The 21,832-nt window shown below is 43.3% G+C and overlaps 1 long non-coding RNA gene across 1 annotated transcript; it reads left to right on the top strand.

The window, feature by feature from the left end:
- The first annotated feature begins 13,505 nt into the window (after positions 1-13,505).
- LOC108507292 lies at positions 13,506-20,264 on the top strand. Its single transcript, XR_001878068.1, has 3 exons — positions 13,506-13,580; positions 17,947-18,048; positions 20,189-20,264. It is a non-coding gene; the product is annotated as an uncharacterized LOC108507292 (long non-coding RNA).
- Positions 20,265-21,832: the final 1,568 nt, after the last annotated feature.

Raw genomic sequence — 21,832 nt, 5'->3', positions numbered from 1 at the left:
CTGGGAAGAAAGGCTCAGCCTAAGCTCCACCTGTTATTAATCATGCAGGATTGCTCCATAAAGCTGATTTTCCCTTGCTTCTTTGAAAGTCTCCTGTAATTGAGGCTTGTACTCTTTTCTTCCCAGGCCTAGACTGAGAATAGAGAAAGGCAAATTATGATGTTGAAAAATGATGATTTTCTAGATTGCCCAACAATTTTGTGACAGAAATGAAGCAAGGAAATGTCGGAATCATTTACGGTTACATCAGCTGGATGCGTGCTGGGGTCTGTCAGTATTTCTGACATACGTGTATTTTATTATTTGGCCATTTTATAATTATATTGCTTGGAAAACTTGGTTCAGGGAACATCATCTTTCTGTTGTTTTCATAGAAAGAGGATGTCATAAGCAGGCTGTGTTCTATTCACCTCTGTCACAGAATCTCCATTGCTGTGTTTCATTTCCCAGCCCTCCGCTGCCTGGGGCATGTGCAGCTTGAGAAAGGTAAAGAAGTTTTGGGACTAAAGAAGTTGGCCAGCAGCTGGCACGCTGGTCTGACAGGGATGCAATGCTGTGAAGATCACGTGTGGGATTTGCAGCAGGCTTCAGTAAGACCGAGCCTTGAGTGCCAATGTTGCAGTGCTTTTTTGAGGGAAATCAAAGCCCCGTGGAAGTGTTGGTTGCTAACACTGCTCCGTTGCTCTTTGAGGTAGGCAAGAAACATCCTGTTACCACCTGACACGCAGATACATCGAAGTGCACTTACACTTGTACTTTAAAGACTCTGTAAGCCAGAGTGGTACAAAGCAGTCCAAGCATCAGAGAATTAAGCCCTGAGGCACAAAGGCCAGATCTGTACTTGAAAAAGCTCCTTTGTGTTGCTGTGCTAGCAAACCCTCCTAGAAGGTATGAGGCACTTGTAATCCCACATAGAGCAGGGAGAGAGATTTTAGATAGGGATACCCAGCTTTGTATGCCAGGACTTCTGCAGATAACACAGAGAGTTCACAAAAGATGTTGGGGTCACTGAGTAACCTTGCTGTGCAGGCAAAAACTTCTGAGTGGCTTAGCAAAGGCAGGTATGAGCAAAATGAGCTCCTGCCAGCCTTGCAGGCAGGCTGAGACCCTGCTGCTGTTCATGGAGATGCACTGAAGGACCCTCTCAACAGCAACTACACACACCATCTGCTCTTATGGGGTGCTTGTTCTTATTCCTACCCTGCTTTTGAAATCTTCCCCATGGATGTGGATCTTCTGGGTCCTTCGTTGGATGGAAAGTTTTTCTGTTTCTTTCTCTTCACTTCACTGTGCTTTCATGGTTCCATTCAGAATGGCTTTGCTTCAATCCTTTCCTACTAGGTAAAAACCAAAGTCATTCTGCCAAGTAAGAACCAGTAATCTTATTGGAGATCTGTCTGCATCACCACATGGCCGTGCCTCCCTTTCCCCTGCACACAGCTGGAGTGCCAGGCAGTCCTTCCGAGCAGAAGCTGTCTCGAAGGGTGGGTTGCTTGAGGAAAAGGAGGCGACTGAGGATATTTCCTTTTGAGAATCGGTGCAAGTTTCCTATCTGCCTTCCAGAACCACAATTCAGCAGAAACAAAGGAGGGGCAAAACAAGTGGCAAACAAGTCGGAGTGTACGGCTGCTCATTTTATGCAGAGCTCAGAGCTTTTTGGTTTGTGCCTGCAGAGTCACCATATTTTAAAAATGGTAATTTCTGAGACCAATCTAAAAGGCTAATTGTTGCTGTTACTGATCTGCTTTAAAAGCCATGATTAAAGCCAAAGAGAACAGTCACAATTCCTGCCAGCTGCAGGAAGCTTTGTGGCTGCCTTGTCCCAATTACAGGGTTTTTTGTAGTGAGCCACTGTATTAGCATATCTGCAGCTCCCTTCTAATAACAAGCAATCATGAGAAACATTTAATGGCAGGCTTTGGACCATGTCTTTCTTTTTTTCTTTTCTGTATAGTACAAGGAGCGATGGTTTCTGGTGCCCCTAAACCACTTTTTAACCAGAGTTTAATAACAGGTTTGGAAAAAGAGAGTCAAGGTCCAAGTTAATATGTTCACTGTATTTATTCTTTTTTTCCAAAAAGAACTGTCCCAAGATTTAGATGGCAGTTTCCATTTGTGCATCTCAAGTGGCATCAGATTCTGCTTTTACAGAGAGAGTAGAAGGAACAGTGAGGAGAACTTGCCTAGTGCTTAGAAATACCCTCCAGCTCTCCACTCTCCTGAGGCCCCATCCAGAGACTTCAAGAGTGGGAAAACAATTCTGAGAAAATGCGGTTAGTAACTCCTAGGGTTGACTAGATCATAGTAAAGGGAAGATTGGACTAGACCAGACAGTCTGCTCCCTGTCTGGCACTTGTCTTCAAGAGCCAGCAACTCAAGAAGCTGTCCTCAAAAACCAGCCAGCCAATCCCCCCAGTATCCCAGGCTCTCCCTTAGAAAGTCGTTCATTAAAAACACTGCTGCCTTGGACAAAGGAGTCTTCCAGGAGCAGCACATTACAGTAACACTGGCTAGTTCAGTCATATTCTTCCTGGGAGTTGATCCAAAGCCCACCGAGGTCAATCAGAATCTCCCACTGACTTTATAATGGCTTAAGCTCTGTTTAGTTGGAGCTACTAATCCAATTTCCACACCAGTGCTACTGTGAAGTCCCAGTGCTGATACATGAAATTTAGCTCGCTGCCAGCAGTAGCATCGTTACAGTTCCTGCTGGTCTCAGCTCTCTCTGAGGCAAATATGTTCACATATCTGCAGCCACAGAAGCTTGGACAGAAGTCCTGCAAGGTAAGCTAATTTGGGCCTTGTCCATTGTGAATGGAAGACCTCCAAGAATAGCCTGTGATATGGGTAAAATCAACCGTATAATTCAATAAAGTGGCTCTCAGTGCTGGTCCAAAGTCTCAGGGCAGATTCCTCTGCTTTGAGCAATGTCATCTCTAGGGAGGGATATGAAATACATCAGTAGAGACCACTGAACACTTTTTCCAAAACAAGGGCCGTTGCTAACCATGTTTGTTATCAATTTCCGCAGCTCTTTGAACAGAGAGAACTCAAAGGTCTTTCAGCAGTTGATGGTGTAGCACTTCACAGCCTAGTAAGGATTATTTTATTAACCCATGGGAAGATGCAGCCTTTCCCCCAGAGACCTTACAAGACTACACTCACCCGTGCTGGAGGCCAGGAGTGTATGGCACATTGATGAGTTTCGCAAATTAATTCCTAGTTTAGACATAGTTTTATTTGCTGGTCTGACAGAAAAAATTTGAAATTTCCTCTCCCTTTTTTTGACTACAATTACCCTCATGAATCATCCAGCTGGAGCACAAATCTGTGGCTCAATAAGTAGTGTTTTCTCACTTAAAATTCCTTTAAGCCTTTAAGGTGTGAGCTTGATCCTTCCAGTGTTCATGGAGAGCTAAAATGCATGGGGGCTCAGCAGAACTGAAAAGAAATTTATCTGGAGACCCAGGTCAATACTGGGGAATTTCATTCAGCTACAATGTCCAGCTGGATGTGAGATGTGCTTATTTTCTTGCTTTCCAGATGAGCTGTGCAGAACCACAGGGATGAGGTTTCCCATAGGTGGCACTTGCCTATCCCTTAGTTTAGGGATTCTTGGAAATGAAAAGGTCTTTATGACTGGAAATCATTTTAATTCACAAAACCCAGTATTGCTTCCATAACAAAATGGCCACTGAGCCGTCCAGAGTCCTTCAAGTTTGTGTTGAAATTGTGTTTAAATTCGCGTTTCAAGATTTCCTGAGTTTCCTTTATTTTCCAGGAAACTGGAGATGAAACAGCCACTATAAATCCTGTAAATCCAAAAGTACCAGGTGTATAACAGCAAGTAGTTTACCAGCTTCTGATTATCTGGGATTTCTTAAAATTTGTCAGATACAATGATGATCAGCACTGACTTCCTACCAAACAGGTCAATAGAGGCTTCGGTCTCTGATTCAGATCCCAGATGAGTCGTCCACGAAACCTCCACTAGGAGACAGACCTCAGGTGTGGAAAAGACAACAAAAAATTACAGAGACTTTCTGGAATAAAGGAATTTAAGCCGTAATTCTCCGCTTTCTCAGAAATAAGTGGGAAAAGTGGTGACATGATTTCTTGCGATGGCCTGTTTCGGATCAGGAAGATGCAGCCTTGTAATGTCTCACTAAGTGTTTTTAAGCCTGTAGCAGTGAGCTAAGAGAGAACTGTTTTAGCAAGAATGTTGTAGCATCTGTGTCCAGGGTAGGAGTGAAATGGTGACCCCTGAGTGGTGCTGGCAAGGATGCCGTCCATGGCATGGGAAGGGAGTGTTTCTCCAGTGCTACTGAGCTGTGCAGAAGGTAATGGGTGGTCCTCAAGAGTAGTTGTAATATGTGCTATGGGCCCAGGAGGTTTGGAGCAGCGAGGGGATAAGCTAATACTGCAGTCTGAAACCACATTTGTCTGTTGAGTCATCTATTATGTTGTTAAAATGTGATAATTAGAATCCATGCATTACCAAGGAAAAAAAGACAATAATTAAAGCCCAGACACAAAAGGGAGTTAATTCTCCAAAACTATTTTGTGCGGAGTTATTTGATGGTTTCAGTAAAGTAAGTCTTTCTGTTTCTTTATGAAAACCCCTGCTCTACAATGAATCTTTCTAACTCTCTGGAAAATAATCTAATTATAGTTAACACTATTATGTTCTTTGGTGCTCTGAATAGAGCTGTGGGTAATATTATGCTTACTTCAAAGCAAATAGCTGTGTGGTTCAGTCTGACATTTCATATTGATAGAAGCACAAACATTTTGTTAAAAACAATGGATAAAGGAAATAATTAATTTTCTAGATAATATAACAAAAGAGGAAAAACCACCATTGTTTTCTCAACAACAGGAGAAATACGCTTTGCCAGACACCATTCTATAAATACATTTAATTATAACATTGTATTCATCTTCTCTAGGAGAAAGCAGGTAAAACCTAACTTTCTCTTTCCTGAAATCTTCCCAGATACCTTCTAAAACAAATGAGTATTTTAAAAGTTAGGCATTGTGATCACTTGCAGGCTTATAACCACACCTGTAAAAGAAAGATTAAATATGAAAGAATAGTATAAATTCTGAAAATGTGCATTTAAATCTTCTAGTTCAGTCTCAAACAGACAGACCTCATCTTTATTTTTAATTTTTTTTGTTTAATAAATCCCCGACTGGAAGCAAATGAAGTTGGAAATGTATTGACTGTGTTTCATTTCTGGTATAATTAGTCACTTATTGTTGAATACTGATGTTAGAGCACAATACCCAGCCTCAGTCTCTTTACAGAAATGGAAATGCAATTGAAATTTTGCTGCTGTCTCTGAAGCTGTTTTTGTTGAATCTGTTCTGTTTTCACAGCAACCCTGTTGCTAAATGTTCTTAGACCAGGGAGATTAAATCACCTGATGCAAGTGTAACCCACATTCACACAGACACGGCTGCACAGGCAGGTTTCTGGTAATCTGAGGCACAAACCCAACAATTGTTGTTAGTTATGATATGAGGGCTGTGATATGGGGATGCTTGAAGGGCTGGTGGTACAGGAGGCTCTTGGCAATCTCTTTCTTCCATGTGGGACAGCATGGAGATGGCACCAAGGTGGAGAGAAAACCTGCAGGGACATTCTTTGAAGCCTTTGCTGTTCCACAGCACCACAAGCGCCACAGCCTCACCACAGAAGCCTTGTGGATGATTCATGACTTGCTCCTCAAGGATGGGGCCTTCCTGGGCCACTCTGCTACCAGAGACCCTTTTTTATTGCAATCCTGCCCACTCTCCCCTATCCAACCAATTCCATCTGCATCAGCAGGATCTCCAAAGGGGCTCTTGGAGGTGTTTGCCCAGAGCCTGGGCTCATGCACTGTGAGATGTGTAATAGAATCAAACCAGACTTCACTGAGACTGAGCTGGAGTGGAAGCCAGCCTGTCTCCTCTCTGACTAGGTGACTGACACATTATATCTCCCCCCGAGAAAGCAAATATTTTTTCTGTCAAAATGACTGTAATGCAACCCATTCTCACTCTTTCCTTGGTGTAGAAGCAAAAGCTTCTATGATTTTAATCAGTGCTGGATTTCGTGCTCCCGTTAGTATTAGAAATCCAAGAACATACAACTCCGTACTCTGGAGACAGCTGGAGCTATTCTTTTTTAAGGTCACAGCAAATGTAATAATGCCAGCAGCTCATAGTGCTCTTCATTAGGCTGTGTAACTTCCAGAACATCAATCACTCGGTGGAGGGTGTTTACTTACTTTCTTTAACAGGGTGACTATATTTTTTAAATTGGTAACCTACTTTAATTCTCCCTCATGAGACAGATGCATCTGACCCTGTTGCTGTTGGGAATTTGGTGATGCAGGAAGTCCTCTTCCTGTCTCCTGGCCGAGAGCAGAGAATGCTTTTGCATCTGGGGCTTCCCAGCACAGATACTCTGCCCACCTTCCAGGTGCCTTGGCATGCAGCAGTTTACATTAGGTACTTCAGTGTTATTTAATCAGAAATTCGGGCTCAGGGGTTTGTTTTGGGTTTCTTTGCCCTTGTTTTCTTAGTATTAGTAGCGAGCTCCTGGGAGCTTGCTGCAGACAGCCACACTGACAGCTCTGGGCTTTGGTGTGGTGCTGGTGCTTGCTGAGGCTCCCTGCTCACTCTTTCTTTAATTGAAAGTTGGGAAGAGGATAAGGCTTGGCTCACACCCCTTGTGAGACCTCACACATGCAGAGAGTTGTGCTTGATGAGAAGGCAGAAAGAGTAGACCCCTGCCTGGGGTTTGGCTTTTTTCCCCCTAGCCCCTCCCTAGGAAGCAGGGAAGATGTAAAGATACTTTGTGAGCAGTGGGAGGGAGACCTAGCTGCTTCCCAGTGTAGGGATTACGTATTAATACATCAGGCTTCAACAGCTTTTGGTTACACAAAAACACACACAGAGCAGCAGAGGGGCTGAGAAAAACATCGAGTCTCAACACCTTTGTGATCCTCTGGAAGCACACACACACATGTTCCTGCTTCCACATGTGGAGCACTGAGAGAGGCAGACACAGGGCCAGGGAGAAAGAAGAGAGGAAACCAAACCCCTCAGCTACATACCATGGCAGCAAGAGCCACCATGTCGCTGCAAGCCAAGGAGCATCCCTTCCTGCTGGAGCCATGTACGTGGAGGACAGGTAGGAGTAATGCAAGTGGGAGCAGCAGGAGGACACAGTGGAAGGCAGTCTGTGGCAGACCTGCCCCAGCAGTTTGTGTGGTTAAGCAGATAAAGCACTGTGGTGGTGCTAGACAGTCTCCCTGAGAGGCAGCACTAATCCTGGAACTGTTCTAACCTGCCCTGTAACCACTCGTGGTGTGTAACCACATCAAATGTGTAAGGTCTCAGTAGATGTGTTAATCTGAATTAGTTTGAATGCACTCAGGTTACAGAGTGTCTTATTTTAGGTCACGCTGGGAAAGAGTCAAATTATTGGAGGCTATCCTTAGGGCTGCTCCCAATCCCTTTGTCCCCCAGCCTGTGTTGATACTGGGGGTTGCCCCAACCCAGATGCAGGACTTTGCTTTTGGCCTTGTTGAACCTCCCATGGACCCACTTTCTGAGGTTGTCCAGGTCCCTCTGGATGGTGTCCTGTCCCTCGGGGGTGTCAGCTGCACCACTCAGCCTGGTGTCACCCGTGCAGACTGGCACAGGCTGATAACAAAAGGGGTTGTGTGTTGTGTAGCTCTGCTCTGCAGAGCTCTGTTCGGTACAGCAGCTCTCGTGGGTGCGGGGCCAGGCTGCAAACAGCTCTGGCACCACATCCATTGTCTGATAAGTGAGGCAGCACCAGCACAGCAGCTGGGCCAGCAAAGAGAAGAGCAATTCTCTGAATGCCTTCTGCTGAGAGGATGCAGGGCTACAATACAGCACAAGCACTCCATCTACCTGAAGTGCAGACCTACTGCTGCCAATAGATTAAGCATTAGTGCCCTTGGAAGTTTTAATTAAATAAGCAACCTTGTTTCTGGCTTTATATGTGAAACATCTCTTTGTGGTGAAAATCTTCTTTTTGGGGAGATTATGTCTGTGGATGCCAGAAGGTACTTGGCAATAAGCGCCTCATGCATTTGTATCCCTCCACAGCCTCCGTAATCCACTCACTGCTTCAAGATGGTCTTTAGCTGCAAAATTCAGATCCCCATCTTAAAACAATTTGCTGTCCCGGCATTCTCAGTTCCAGAAGTTTAGCTTTATCTGCTCTGTATTTCTCCCCCTTGGGAATTTGGTTTGGGACTAGATGTTAATAAATTAAATAGCACCTTTTTTTTTTTTTTTTGGTAATGCTTTTGCAACAAAGGCTCATCAGGGAATATGGAGATAATCAGCTTGAAGAAAATCTTGAGAAATCTGTCTGCACCTCTCCAAATAGGTCACCCACCAGGCAGCATCCCTGAAAATTGTATGGGGTGCCTCTGAGATAGCCTCCAGATTATTTATGGTGTTATAATTCAATTAAGTGGTGGCAGGGGATCAGTGAGGGTGGCTGTGAGATCCTCATGTGCTAGATATTTTTGGACCCTACAGAGGAAGAAATGAGAGTATTTAGGATTGAGTAATTACAAGGGTTAGGATTTAATAGGGAATTTATACTGCAGTCTCTGGATATTAGTCTTGCTGAGTTACTTCATGAGGAAGCATAATAATGAAAGCACTCATCAAACAGGTATCTGAGATGCTGCTTATAAATAATTAGTAAATGATCTATGGAAAAAAAGAAGGGATATGCTTGGACAATGTTTTGTGACCATCCCTAAATTATGGAGATAGATGCTCTAAAATGTGAGTCTGCCTTAAGCAGCAGGCTTTTAGGTCAGTAGAGCACAAAAAGGTTATGGGTTAGTGCCTGATGGATTCCTTTCTGCAAGAGATGGACAGCAGATTTTCCTTGACTCATTTAAAGGAAGTGGGGGAAAAGTATGTAGCTGAGAGAATAATGTGTTGCTTTAATGTCAGGGACTGAAATGCTGGTAAAACACTTTCCTTGGGAGAGAGTGTGGACTGTCGGGATCAGAACTGTCCCACTGGAGGTGCAGATGAAACATGACTGAGCTGAGAAAACGAGCAGGATGTTGCTTCGGTTCAGGAACAGCAGAAAAATAGTGAAACACTTGTAATATTAGTTCCCTTGCACTCTGGCTGAGTTTAAGGCACCTCTTTCAGAGATGTCACTGGTCTTTCAAACTTTCATCTCAGCGCAAGTCACCTTACAGTAACAATAAACAATCCTCATATTTTAAAACATGAGATTTCACTACTCAGGGCTTTCTAGCTGGTTTGTGAGACTTCTGCCTGCCTTTCCTCATAAACCACAGCTTGTTAAAAGGTTGCAATCTTATTCTCACCTTTGCTGGTTCCAAGTGAATGCAAGGGGTTTCCATCTGTTAATCTGCTTGGTGAGGAGAGAGAGTTTTATTCTGAGTTATTCTGAGTTGAGCAGAGCCCTCTTCCCAGTGCTGTTCAGGAAGCCTGGCTCTGTGCTCAGCAGCCCAGGGTGTGCTGCTCCTTTGATAAGTGGTTGGTGCCTCCTTTAGCCTTCCCTGCAGAAGGTACTGGCAACATCTGCTTCCTTCTTAAATTCAAGGGTATTACTTTGATCAATCCTGGAATGCAACTCTGGAGGTGGGGGATGTCTTACTGTGCTACCAGGACTCTGCAATCATAGCATCTGTTATTGTCTGTGTGAGAAACCCACATTTCTGAGCCCCACCAACCATCATTAGTGACCAGCAAAATTAATTTATCTCTTGGAAAGCTGTGAGTGGACACGCTTTGGAATGGAAAGTCGTACTTAGCAGTTGAGGTCCTGCACTAAGGTGCAGCTAGTCTGGGTTCAGTTCCTGCCTCTATCACAGTTGTCCTGCAGCCAGGGCACAATTCAGAACCAGGATGCAATTCCCAAGGATGGGACTGCAGAAGTATTTAGGACACTTCACTCCTCTGTGGTGCTCACTTAGGTACCATGTAGCTGTAAAACCCACTGGTTTCCATGCCAGGATGCAGAAAAGGGGTAGAAGACCACCTGCTCACTCTCTACTAGTGTTGACATGGTCCAGACAAGTCTCAGAGAGAGAAGGGCCACAAGTCTATGCCTTGGACTCTGAAAATAACCCTTATTTATAATGAAAGCAGTCGTATCATCCAACAGTCATTCCTGGAAACCACAAATCAGGAAGACAATGGCAGAACTGAATGGCAACTCATGAAGAGACCTTGTGAGAGGTGAGGATTCCTAAAATGGAAAGTTGTACTCTACTAGTGGTATAATAAAGCAGCTTTGTTAGAAACTATCCAGGAACTAGCTGTTCTCTGGACAATCACATCATCCCACTGTCTACTTGCACTGCTTTAGTCAGGCTGCAATTCTTCAGTACACAAGTAAATAAATACAATGAAAAAATAATCCTGACATGCTCATTTGTCTATCCTGTCACTAGTGATCTATATTTTTGAGGATATGCTGAGATGAATGGCTGTAAGAAGACCTGGATTGTGTTATGAACAGCACATGCTGTCCTTTTAAGCAAGATGATAGATTTAGCTGAGGGCCAAGTGTACCTCAAGTATTAATTTCTATCTCTTTTTAAGAACACTAAGAGCTGTTTCTGTCTTCTTCATAGTGTCTCTATGATAAACAAAATATATCCAGATTTAAGGCTCTCCAGTGACATTCTGCCTATACAGAATGTGTATAAACACACACCTGTAGTTCCAGTCCCTGGAGCACTGACACAGCACAGGCAGCTATAGGCAGCCTGTAAACAGCTGTAGGTTGCCTACAGGCAGGCACAGGCAGCCTGGGGACAGACAGAGGTTACCTGTAGACCAGCACATCAGATCTGTTCTGCTTTGGAGAGCCTCACGTACTCACCATGTGTTGCAGTGGCTTGAAGTCAGCTCTTAAGTAGGGCACAGGAAAATAAGTCTCTTTAGGAGTTGGACTTCCATGATCCCTGTGGGTCCCTTCCAACTCAGGATATTCTATCATTCTATTAAGTCTCAAGTCTGGGTAGAAAACATCTATTGTTTTACAGCTCTGCATTGAAAAGGCTGTGGGCCCAATCAGAGCTGTGAAGATGAAAATCTGACTTTGAATTACCATGTGCAGAAAGAAAAAAACAAATGCATACCTGGACCCACGTCTCCAAAGATCTATCAGCATACCTGGATTTCTCCAGTGGTGATAACTTCTGTATTAAAACAAGAAGATGAACAAGAGTTTCCTGGTATAAATCAGGAAATTTTGCTTGTTTAATACTCTCTGTGGTAGGGACATATAGCTCTGCCATGATTCAAGCACACACCAAGAGAAGTCACTCCTATACCTCATTTCCTCCCTCTGACTATCTCTGGTCACTATTAATCATTAGGCAATTACATTCTTTAAGATAAATCACCACAAGTTGCTCTTCTATAAACAGAGAAACAACTTTTCTTTGTAAAGATTGATTTAGTTGCCCTGCAATTTCCTGTTTAATTAAACAGGATCAGTCTGACAAATGCAGGTTTTTAAGCACTTTGTTTCCAGCTTTTTTCCCTTCTCCTAGGAATATACAAAGGATGGACTTGTTTTTCATGGCATTGAAAGGGCAGCTAGGTTAATACCAGTCCCTTTGCCCTTGAGCATCGATTAATATCAGCTATGTCAGATAATTTCATGCACAGGAACTGCCAGAGTGATTCTCCACCGAGTGTCAGACATTCCTGAGCCAGCAGATGTATTTTGTCCAGCATCTTTGCTCTCCTTTCTCCTCAGCTGCATTGAGCCCTGCTCAAAAGAGTAGAAATTTTGTTGGTCCATATCACAGATCTGAATGTTGAGTAGGTAAAAAAGAGGCTTCAGGGGTGCATCATCCTCAGGAAGGTAAAGGTCTCCTGAGATGGGGCAGGTGCAGGGAAATCTGCAGGCACAAAGCTGAGGATTATCCTCAGATGCACTTTGGGCTAGTAACTTCAAATAAATATGTCTCCAAACACAGCAATAAATGGAGGGTCTGGCCTGGGAGTGCTCAGCTTGGAGGGAAGAAGTTTGAGGGGGACATGGGCAGGGGTTATCAAACCATGAAAGAGGGAGATGCAGCTGATGTGTCCTTCAAAAGCAGGGCTATGGGCACCTGGTGAATGAAGTGGATTTTTACAGGAAATAAATTTGCACACAGGGCAGGGAGGCGCGGGCACACACTGCTGAGGGAGCTCTGGGAATGGATGGCCCCAACAGGTCCACAAAGGGATCAGCCAAACTGATGAGCCCCATGGGGATAGTGAGGACAGCAGGAGGAAGAGGCTGGGGCAGTCAGAAGGATGATGCAACCAAGCCATTGGATGATATTACCTGGGGGGATTGCCCAGGAGGAGCAGCGGGCAGGCAGTGTGTGTCATAGTGGCAGGGCTGCTCTCCCTGTCCCCACCCCTGTGCCAAACAGGACATGTGCCCTTCCACATCCACTGTTGTCTTGTCTCAAAACACTCATCCAAGTGAAGTTATATGGCTTGGGAAGAAAGTAGACTGTCACATCTTCATTGGCTTTCAGATAAATGTTCCCTGACACTGGAGCCATCTGCAGTTTTAGTCTTGCCACTCCTTCCATTCGTGCCTCTGTTTAAATGATTTCTGGAAAGGAGAACTCCAAAGAATAATTTTTCCCCTTTCAACCTCTTCCTTTGCATCCACCTTGGAATATCACTGATCACCCAGTAAGCAATTAACACTCAACCTTTCCCTACCCTCAATACCATCATTACATCAACAAGGCAAACGTGTCACGTTCCTGCTGCTTGTCCCTGAAATGTTAAAAAGAGCAGGGATTTTTCTGAAAGACATTTTCTTAATTTTTCCCTTTGGTATTTTCAAATGATACTACTTAGCTGCTGTGACATAAGGTAACCCTATCTTGTGCTGAGAACTACTTGTCTTTTGTTATTAGCTCTGTTCCAGAGTAAACAGTTGGAAATGTCCTAGTGGTTCATATTATTGTCATGTTTCACAATTTGGGCTGTGCTTGTAAGGTGTGCTGGAGTAAGTCCTGATGTACAGATACACATGGATAAAAGGGTGTTTTTGTGTGGTTGGCAGAAAATGGTGGTAAAATTTCTTTAAGAGATGTAGGCTGTGCTCTCCCAGCTGCTTTTTGCCCTTTTGTGATACAAAGACAAAAGCCAAAATGTGTGTGAATGTTCTGCAAACTCATAGTCTCATATGCGACGTGAATAAAAGCAGGCTCAATGCAGACTTGTCACATCTATGGCATCACTTCCAGGAGAAACTCTGATTGACAAAACCATGGTCCCACCAGCCCTCTACTTGCTTCCTACAGGGAACTCAGGTCTAACAACATATGAGAACTCCTAATCTGTGTCAGACAAATTGTGGCAGCAGGTCAGGGATTGTCCCTGGCGTGGAGATGGTGATACCCTCCAGGTACAGTGACATCATCTCCTGGCACAGTGGTGTGAGGAGGTTCTCTGACCACAGAGTAACACTAACAAAAGTGACTCTGATCTTCCCAAGGGTTCAGTCTCTCTGCATGAATGCAAAGGTGAAGGGGTGACGCAGCAGGAGCCATCAGGCTGGGCAGGAATTCTGCAGGCTGTGGAGAGCTGGGCTCCAACGGCAGCTGGAGCTGAAAGGGAGCGTCACCCGTCTCTTTGAGGGTTTCCTTGCTGAAACATCTTCTCCCTCAGGCTAAGTGGTTCATGGCTCTTGGCTCGTTGCTGTTACAAGACATTTATGTTTCACGGCAGATGGTCCACTGCACAACTTGTTCTTTTTTTTTTTTTTTTAAACTAAGGTAGATCAGCAGGCAGTGGTTCAGTCTCAGGCAGATACAGGTTGAGGTTTCATATTATCCCACATATCTTTAAAAGAAATGGAAGGGAAAAAAAGGAGTTGAGAGAGAAATATTTTCATAGTCACAAGATTTGTCTGTTTTATACTGTATTTGGCATGTATTTTGTGAAGGCCAAAATATGATTTTGCAAGCACCTTTAGAAAAGTGTTAAAATACAAAATAATGAGTGGACAGTACTATACTTTGTATGTATGAAAATACACTGACTTTAAGCTGAGCTGCATGGAATTTGACCTTGGCACAAATGATGGTATTTTTCCACTTCCTTTCTGACCTCTGCCTTTTCAGACAATTTTCAGATTTAATTTACAATGCATTTCCATATACAGAGGAAAAGTGCTACAACTTTATCTGTCCGAGGAGTCCCAGTAGTCTCAGCTCACCAGATGTTCCTTACTCATTTAAGCAGTGCATTGAGCTTTGCTTAGTATGATAATTTTGAGAAGTAATGAGTATGGGGAGACATAATGAAGAGTTAGAGATAGTGGCTGTAAGGGTAAAATGTTTCAAGGAAAAGATCAATTGTTGTGTGTCCAGCTGCATTACCATAACCATGGGCATTAATTGTTGTGCAAACACCTACAGGTCACTCTGAGCATAAATTATGTTTTGGTTTCTTTTCTTAAGGGCAGAAACCTGATCAATAACCTTCCCTTGAAAGCAGGACCTCACTGCAGGCAAAGTCTTCATTTTGACTCAAACCCTTGTGGTTACCAGGTGGGGTTTGCTGCAGCAGGGATTGCACGTGGCTCTGGGGTGAGAAGGTTTGTCACCCTTTGCACCAACCCACACCAGGGCTGGTGGGAGTCACTACCCCAACCACCAGCATCTCCTCTGAGCACAGACTGCCAGACTTATTGCTGGGGAACAAAATCTTGGCTGTTGCAGATGAAGGGAGGGTATAAAGGACATTTTTTGCAGTCATGCCTTCCTACCCCCAGGAGCAGTTTGTCCAGTGACTCCTTTTTGCAGCATTCTGATTTTCACTGTATTTGTGTCCAGCCCTTGCTCCCTGCCAGGCTCTACCAGCCAAGGCCAGGTTTCACCCTCAGAGCAGCTGAATGCAGCCCTGTCTCCAGGAGCTCTGTAAGAGACTCTCTCACTTTCCTCATCAGAGAGGATGGGGGTCCCACAGCCCCTTGCAGTGGGAAGCCAGAGGGAGAACATTCCCACTTATCCTGCAGGGACCTCACGTTAGAGGCTTCACTGGGAGGTTCCACTCCACGTCCAAGAAATAAAAGGCTGAAAGGCAAACCCAGAGTTCATGTTTCCTAAAGAAGTTGAAATCTAAGAATCCACATAGTTAGATGAGTATTTTCCCCTTAAGGAATCTTGGGGTTTTAAAGCTTAAAATACATTCACCTCCCCTCCAATAACTTGCTGAAATAGTAAGAAGTTCTCAATCTTACTCAAGCTCACAGTAAATTTTTTTTGCCCTATATTTACAGCAAGGTCAATTTTTTCTCCCTGAATTTTCTTGCATATAATTCATTTGAATGGGGTGGCTTCTATGTCATCTTTAATCTTCTAAATGTATCTTAAGTCCAAATTATAAATCCTAGAAAGGAGTGACCCATAATGAATTCTTAACCACAACTTTATGGCAGAACAAATATACTTTTCAAATATGCAAACTGCTAAATGTTTTCTTATCATACTAAAAGTGTGAATTAAATTATAATATGATGAAAAAGTAGCAGTTTGCAGTAATTCCACATGTGGCAAATCTTCAGTAGTGCATAAAATTATTCAGTGAACTGTGGAAAACATCAGAGCATTTCTAGCCTTAAAGCTTTTCTTCCAACAACCAAAAAGTGCCAAAAACAAGCAAGCATAGCTAAGCATTTCATCTTGGAAGCAGCTTATTGAATTAATAAGACAAGTCAATTAATGTAATGCTCTGTTGCTTCGGGATAAAACATGAAAAGGAAAAATATGGAGCTGTTTACTGTAGTGAGATCAAGCAACCATGAAGTCTGTAAAGTTAAAGTTGCTCATTTCTCTAAATCCTAAGGAAATGATCAGTATAGCCATTGTATATACTCACTTTATATGTAAGTCATGAGTGAGATATGGATCTTCTGCTGTCCAGACAGGGGTTTTAATATCAAATTGCTCCTCCTGTGAGTCTGGTTTGCCTCTGTACTGCTTAGCTTGAAACTGCGTGGCTGGAATAATTCACACTGGTCAAACATTGGAACTGCCTGCCCAGGGAAGTGGTAGAACCACCAGCCCTGGAAGTATTTAAAAAATCTGTGGATGTGACACTTGGTGACATGGTTTAGGGATGGGCTTGGCAGTGCTGGGTTAATGGTGGGACTCGAGGATCTTAGAGGTCTTATCCAACCTTATTGATTCTGTGTTGGGTTATGTTTGGTGGGCTCAGATGTGTCTGAGGGCATTGAGTGCTAAATGCTGAGAAAAGTTACCTCTAATGTCTCTGGGGTATTTTCCATGGGTACACCCAGTTTTGTAGAGTATTGTAGAGCACTGAAGAAAATCAAGAGCTGCATGTAGAAGCTGTAATTCAAGCACAGCAACCGGTATTTAAATCATGGCAAGGTCCTGACAAATTGAAAGTTAAGGTTGGTAATCTTTGCTTTCAGGTCAGTTCTTCAATTTTCATTTAGCTTAATGCTAGGCTTGTATGTGCTCAGAAATCCTGATTTTAGGTGTCTGTGAAAAAGTGCCTGAGAAGGATGGCGTCAATTAATGGTGAACAGCTGGTTTTCCTGTGTAATAGACCGTATCTTCCCAGAAATCCTCATTATGCAAGCTTAGGGGTTGACTTGAAAAAATAATGATAATCCTGATCAAGAACTTTACCAGTTGTAAACTCTTATTTTTCAAGTCTTCTGCCCAAACCACTGCCTTGATTTCAAGACACTAATTAGATCAGTTTTAAAAGGACTGCTGGGGGTTAATGAGGACTACAGAAAGGTACTGGCTGTTGGTAGAGATGAGTACCTCAATTATTCAGGCATAAGATGACTTTCATGTCTGACAGCAATTTGTGAAGAACAACTCTCTCATAGCTATTCTGGTAAAATTCTGTTGGGAGTGTAAGGGCAGCAGGTGAAAGGGAAGCTGGAGACAGCAACACAGACCAGGTCTACACTCATTTTGGGTGATGATGGGTTTTTGGGATGCCTTTGCAAGTGTCAAGTCTTCAAATGGTAAAGCCACAAGAGTTGCTTAAAGGTGGAGTCACCGTAGTCTCCAGGGAGATGTGTGGAGTATATTAAGGGAAGAGCATGAGGACTAGAAATCAATGACAACTATGTGTTAAACTAGTTTTAGTTTTGGGCTAAACTATTTTGGCAGTTTTAGGCTGCTATTCCTAATTTTGCCCCCAGATCTTCAACAGCACTGACTGTAAGAAATCCTGTCATCCTTATTTGCCTTTGCAGCTTTATTCCATGGTGGAAAAAGGGATATATTGTGGTCCCATCACATGTATTTGTTGTAGTTTGCTGCTATGTATTTGTTGTAGTTTGCTGCTAGATGCACAGTCGAGATGTTATTGTTGGGAAGAGCCACTGTGGCACACTTGAGAGCTTTTGAGGGACATCTTTAACTCCAAGATTTCATAGATCATGTGCAACGAGCAGTCACAAAAGTCACAACTCAAATTATTATTGGGGGAAGAAGACATTTTTAGCTCAGCTGTGGGGCTGCAAAGCACCATTCTGAAACAGCAAATACTGTGGGTTAAATCCACTGATAAGGGAAACTGAGGTAATTTGTCAGAAACTGTCAAAAAATATCAACCCTTGCTATCCAGTCCTCTGGGATGAATTCAGTGACTTCAGCCTGGAGAATCTTTCTAGGCAGCAGGTACATCTATGTGTGTAGGTAACTCTTTCCTGTTTTGCTCTTGTCCCTGTTGTTCTCTTCACCTTGCGGGGTATTGCTGAAATTTTTGCCATACTCTCCACTGAGGTCAGTGCCTAAAGGATGAGGACTAGCAACAAATATTAAACCATCTAACATGCATTTTAATTTGTCTAATATGTGAATACCTGACATATCAATTCAGAGTTGGATCTTTCAGTTTCTGTTGCCCAGGGCTGATGCTGACTGTAACAAGACACTGCTGGAAAGAGCATTGCAAGGTGGAAGTCACAGACTATGTGGACATCTCTAGGAAAAAATGGTAGGGCTGGGCCCACTATTTGGAAATCTCCAATTCTGCTCAAATCAGAGAAATAGAAGCAAGTTACAGGAGCTAGAACTGTAAACAAATCAAAGTGTTCTGACATTAAAAAAAAAAAAAAGGTGATATAAGAAAGGTGTTTCAGTTAGAGGAGTAGAGTGGAATACTGTTTATAATCCCACAGTGAAGCTAATGATGAGATTAGCTTTGCTGAATAAAACCAACAGGCTCTTATCATCTGTCTTGTTTTGTATGCCAAGTAAAAGAATAGGCTTTTGTGTAAGCACAGTATCATTTTCTCTGCCTTGCACAAAGCCAGGGTGGAGATGGACTGAAAAGGAGATAGGCTATAATAACGTCTAGAAATCAAATGGTGAGAGAGTAGAGAAGCTGATAGAGAACATAATATTCCTATAACAATCACATTTCAGCACAGAGGAGCAGAAAAGGCTGCTGTAGGCTGGCAAGAGTTTTTGGGCTTTGGGTGCCAGAATTCCCCCCTGCCCTTGTGTTTATGAGCCTTCCCTCTCTCCAGCACCAGCTCAGGACAAGGCAGTGCTAGGATGTACCAACTAGGGATATGGTGATTTTCCAACTTTTTTCCATCTAGTCACTGGATTTTTTTCTCTTTTGAGGCCATAAGATCTTGGAACTCAAGGCCAGACGAAAATGAAGCCAAGTGAGTGAAACACTCATTGAAGCTGCCTCTCAAAGACACATACCGAGACTCTGTTACTTCTCTGTTGCACTAGTAGTTGCTACTTAGCTTATGTGTATTTGAGCCTGGTGGCCAAACAGAAAGGGGGAAAACAGCCAAGATGCTGAGGAAACACACTGCAGCCTGGTTGTTGCTCTTGAGCAGCTTTGAACATCTATGCTGTCAAACTCTGCTCAAAGAGCAGGAAATTATAATGAGATTGTGGACCTTCCTCAGTAGAAAAGCTTTATTTGGTCTGTTGTACTGTGTTGCAAAGTCTTGAGTGCTGTTATCACACCTGCTCAACCAGTGAAATTCAGGCTAGACTAAGATCAGGGAAGGTTGGTGGAATACAAATCTGCTTACAGTGAGTCCAGTGAAGCCCCTTTGGTGCTAAATGCTAAACTTGACACTGGCAGAATTAAAGAAAAGCTGGAGAGTCCCTGGAGGTTTCACTGAGGGGCAGTGAAATATTTGTGACAGGTCTCCTTCCCTGCTTGTGTTCATTACTGTGACATAAATGGATCTCAAGGTGACCTCTCAGTTCCTGTTCCAGAAGCAAAGCCAGTGGAAGATTTTGACAAAGACTTGAATTTAAGAGCCAAGTGCATTTTTCCTTTTAAGATTTTTAGCTGATCTTTGGCATTAATTCAGTATTGAAGTTCTTCAGGTTGCAGGATGCTTTGAAGGCTGATGTTTTGTTTCAAAGATACTTCCAGGGAATATTCCTTTAAACAGAGGAGGACAGAGAGACCATTGTCTTTAGCCTGTAACATTTCCTAACTGTTTCTCTGCTTTATATCATGTCTGTGGGAAACTAGTAGGGATTTAGGGACTTGGGGCCAGATCTGTAAAAACTCTGGTCTGTTTTACATGGGATACTATGTAGGCTCCACTAGCCTAGATAGCAGAGTGTTTCAGAAAGAAAATATAACTGAAAGAGCACCAGGAAAAAAATGCTTAGGAAAAAAGCATTGGAAAAGGCTTCCCAGGGAAGTGGTGGAATCACTGCCCCTGGAAGCTTCAAAAAATATGTAGATGTAGTGCTTAGAGATACAGTTTAGTGGTGGATCTGACAGTGTTGTGTTAGTGGTTGGTCTTGATGATCTTAGAGGTCTTTTCCAACCTCTATGATTCTGTGACGTGTCTGTGTCTGTGCTTGGATCCCACACCGTGCATTTCACAGCAACTTGGCCTGTTCTTCGCTCTCTATTTCGAGTCCAAAAAAAGTCTGATCTAATCAATAGTGGTAAATTTTCCTCTTGCAGAGGCATAGACTGATGGCAAGCCCTCAATAGTCAGTGTGCTGAGTTCTTGGTTCTGTTCAAGGTACAGGAGACCTTCAGAAAAACAACAAACAGAATGGGTTCAGTGAAGGTGAGGAGCTGACAATTAACTCCTCTGCTGCAAATCAAACACCAGGAGTATCTTCTCTGTACACAGGACACACTTGAGATGGACCCTGCGGCCCTGAGCTGGGGATGGCTGGTGTGAGAAGTGAAATATGGGAGCTGCTGGCACAGGTTGGCATCTTGCCTTCTAAAGCACACAGGAAAAAGGAAAAGAAAGAAGATGACATAAATCACTGTTGTTGGGAACAGCTCCCTGAAAATAGGTCTTTTCTTTAGTCTGTGGGGCAGCAGTGGTAATAAAAGACTAATAGAGATGGATGAATGCAATTGAGTGCTGTGAAAGAGAGGGGATGAGATGAGATGAAAATGAAATGAAATAGGAAATGAAGAGGAATGGCAGGTGGGAGGAAGAACTTGCATATTCCCCTGAGCAATATGTTAGGCTGTGCATAGTTTGCTTCATATCTAGTTGGGCCTTCCCCTAGATTCTAACTGAATCAAGGGTGGTTATCTGAGAAAGAAAACAGATGACAAATAATGGGAAGCAGGTCAGTAACCTGATGCTCAAACATGTATATTGTTTCTGGTCATACAAACTGGATCATATTGCTACATGATGGGAAAATAAAAATAATCTGACCATGAGTGTTGGATGAAAAGATGCCATATCCAGACCTGTCATGGGGTTTCCTCTGGACATTTCTGAGTTGCGCACAGTAATTAGAGGTTCATGTCAAGCAACAGCAAAAGGTTTTAGCAAAGATCTGCCAAGTGTGTCCACAGATGAATATTTGTCAAAAAGAAAGCAATTTCCCTGCCCCCTCCCATGACTTAGTATTCTCTCCCCTGGCAGCAGTGTTCACATTTTCAGGGGAGACCAAGTTATTTGTGCTTCTTGTTGTCTGCTGCAGGCATTTTTCTGGTGTGAGGGAATGTGTGCTTTCTTGGCTCAAAGTCAACTTTTACATGAAAATCATTCTATTGGGTGGGCATCTTCCAGCAGTTGTGACCTCCAGAAGAAGGCCAAAAAGTTGGCCAGGCTTGTTTCTCAGCCCATCAGGGTTAAGCACAGACATTTCTTTGCCTTTTTCCATCTCTGCTTTCATCCGAAAGGCTCAAAGCACTTTCTACTATGGAGCCATGAAACCAAATTAGGGCAGGACTGTGCCCCTGTGGGAGCAAAAGATGTTGGAGTAGATCTACTGGTGGTCTTCCATGCATCAGTGGTTTGAAAATCCCAGCTGAAGGGAGGTGCACAAGCTCTGATCAGTTGGTGCTTGCAGATGATTGTCCACACTTGACTGTAGGCTCCCTAGTTCTGCTGTGACATGAGCTAAAAGCCAGGGTCTGCTGTCAGCCAAATTTCACTGGTGTGAACCATCTACAATGATGACCTAAAATCCAGGAGTCCTCAGGTCTGGTGCCGTGTCTGCTGCAGATTTTTAGCATCACCTTTGGCAGGTCCCAGGTCTTACGAGTTCTGGTTTCCTGCCTGGAAAGCAGAGGATTCAGTTTCTTTTTCTCAGAGCACATATTTTTATAAAGTACAAATATTTGTGAAGTTAAGTGTTTTGACTGTGTGAGCCTCTCAGAGAAGAAACCATAAATATGTGTCAGGCCTATGATCTGAATTCAAATCGATGAACTAGAAAAAGTGTTGACAGCCTGAAACCAGCTGCCCTGTACACACATCTCCTTCTGTCTACCTGAAAGATTATTTGTGGAGTGTGTTTCT

Source organism: Lepidothrix coronata, unplaced genomic scaffold (assembly GCF_001604755.1).
Source record: "Lepidothrix coronata isolate B3197 unplaced genomic scaffold, Lepidothrix_coronata-1.0 Scaffold249, whole genome shotgun sequence".
In the NCBI taxonomy this organism is placed as follows: Eukaryota; Metazoa; Chordata; class Aves; order Passeriformes; family Pipridae; genus Lepidothrix; species Lepidothrix coronata.
The sequence above is the reverse complement of the archived record's forward strand: the minus strand, read 5'-3'. Positions and strand labels throughout refer to the sequence as shown.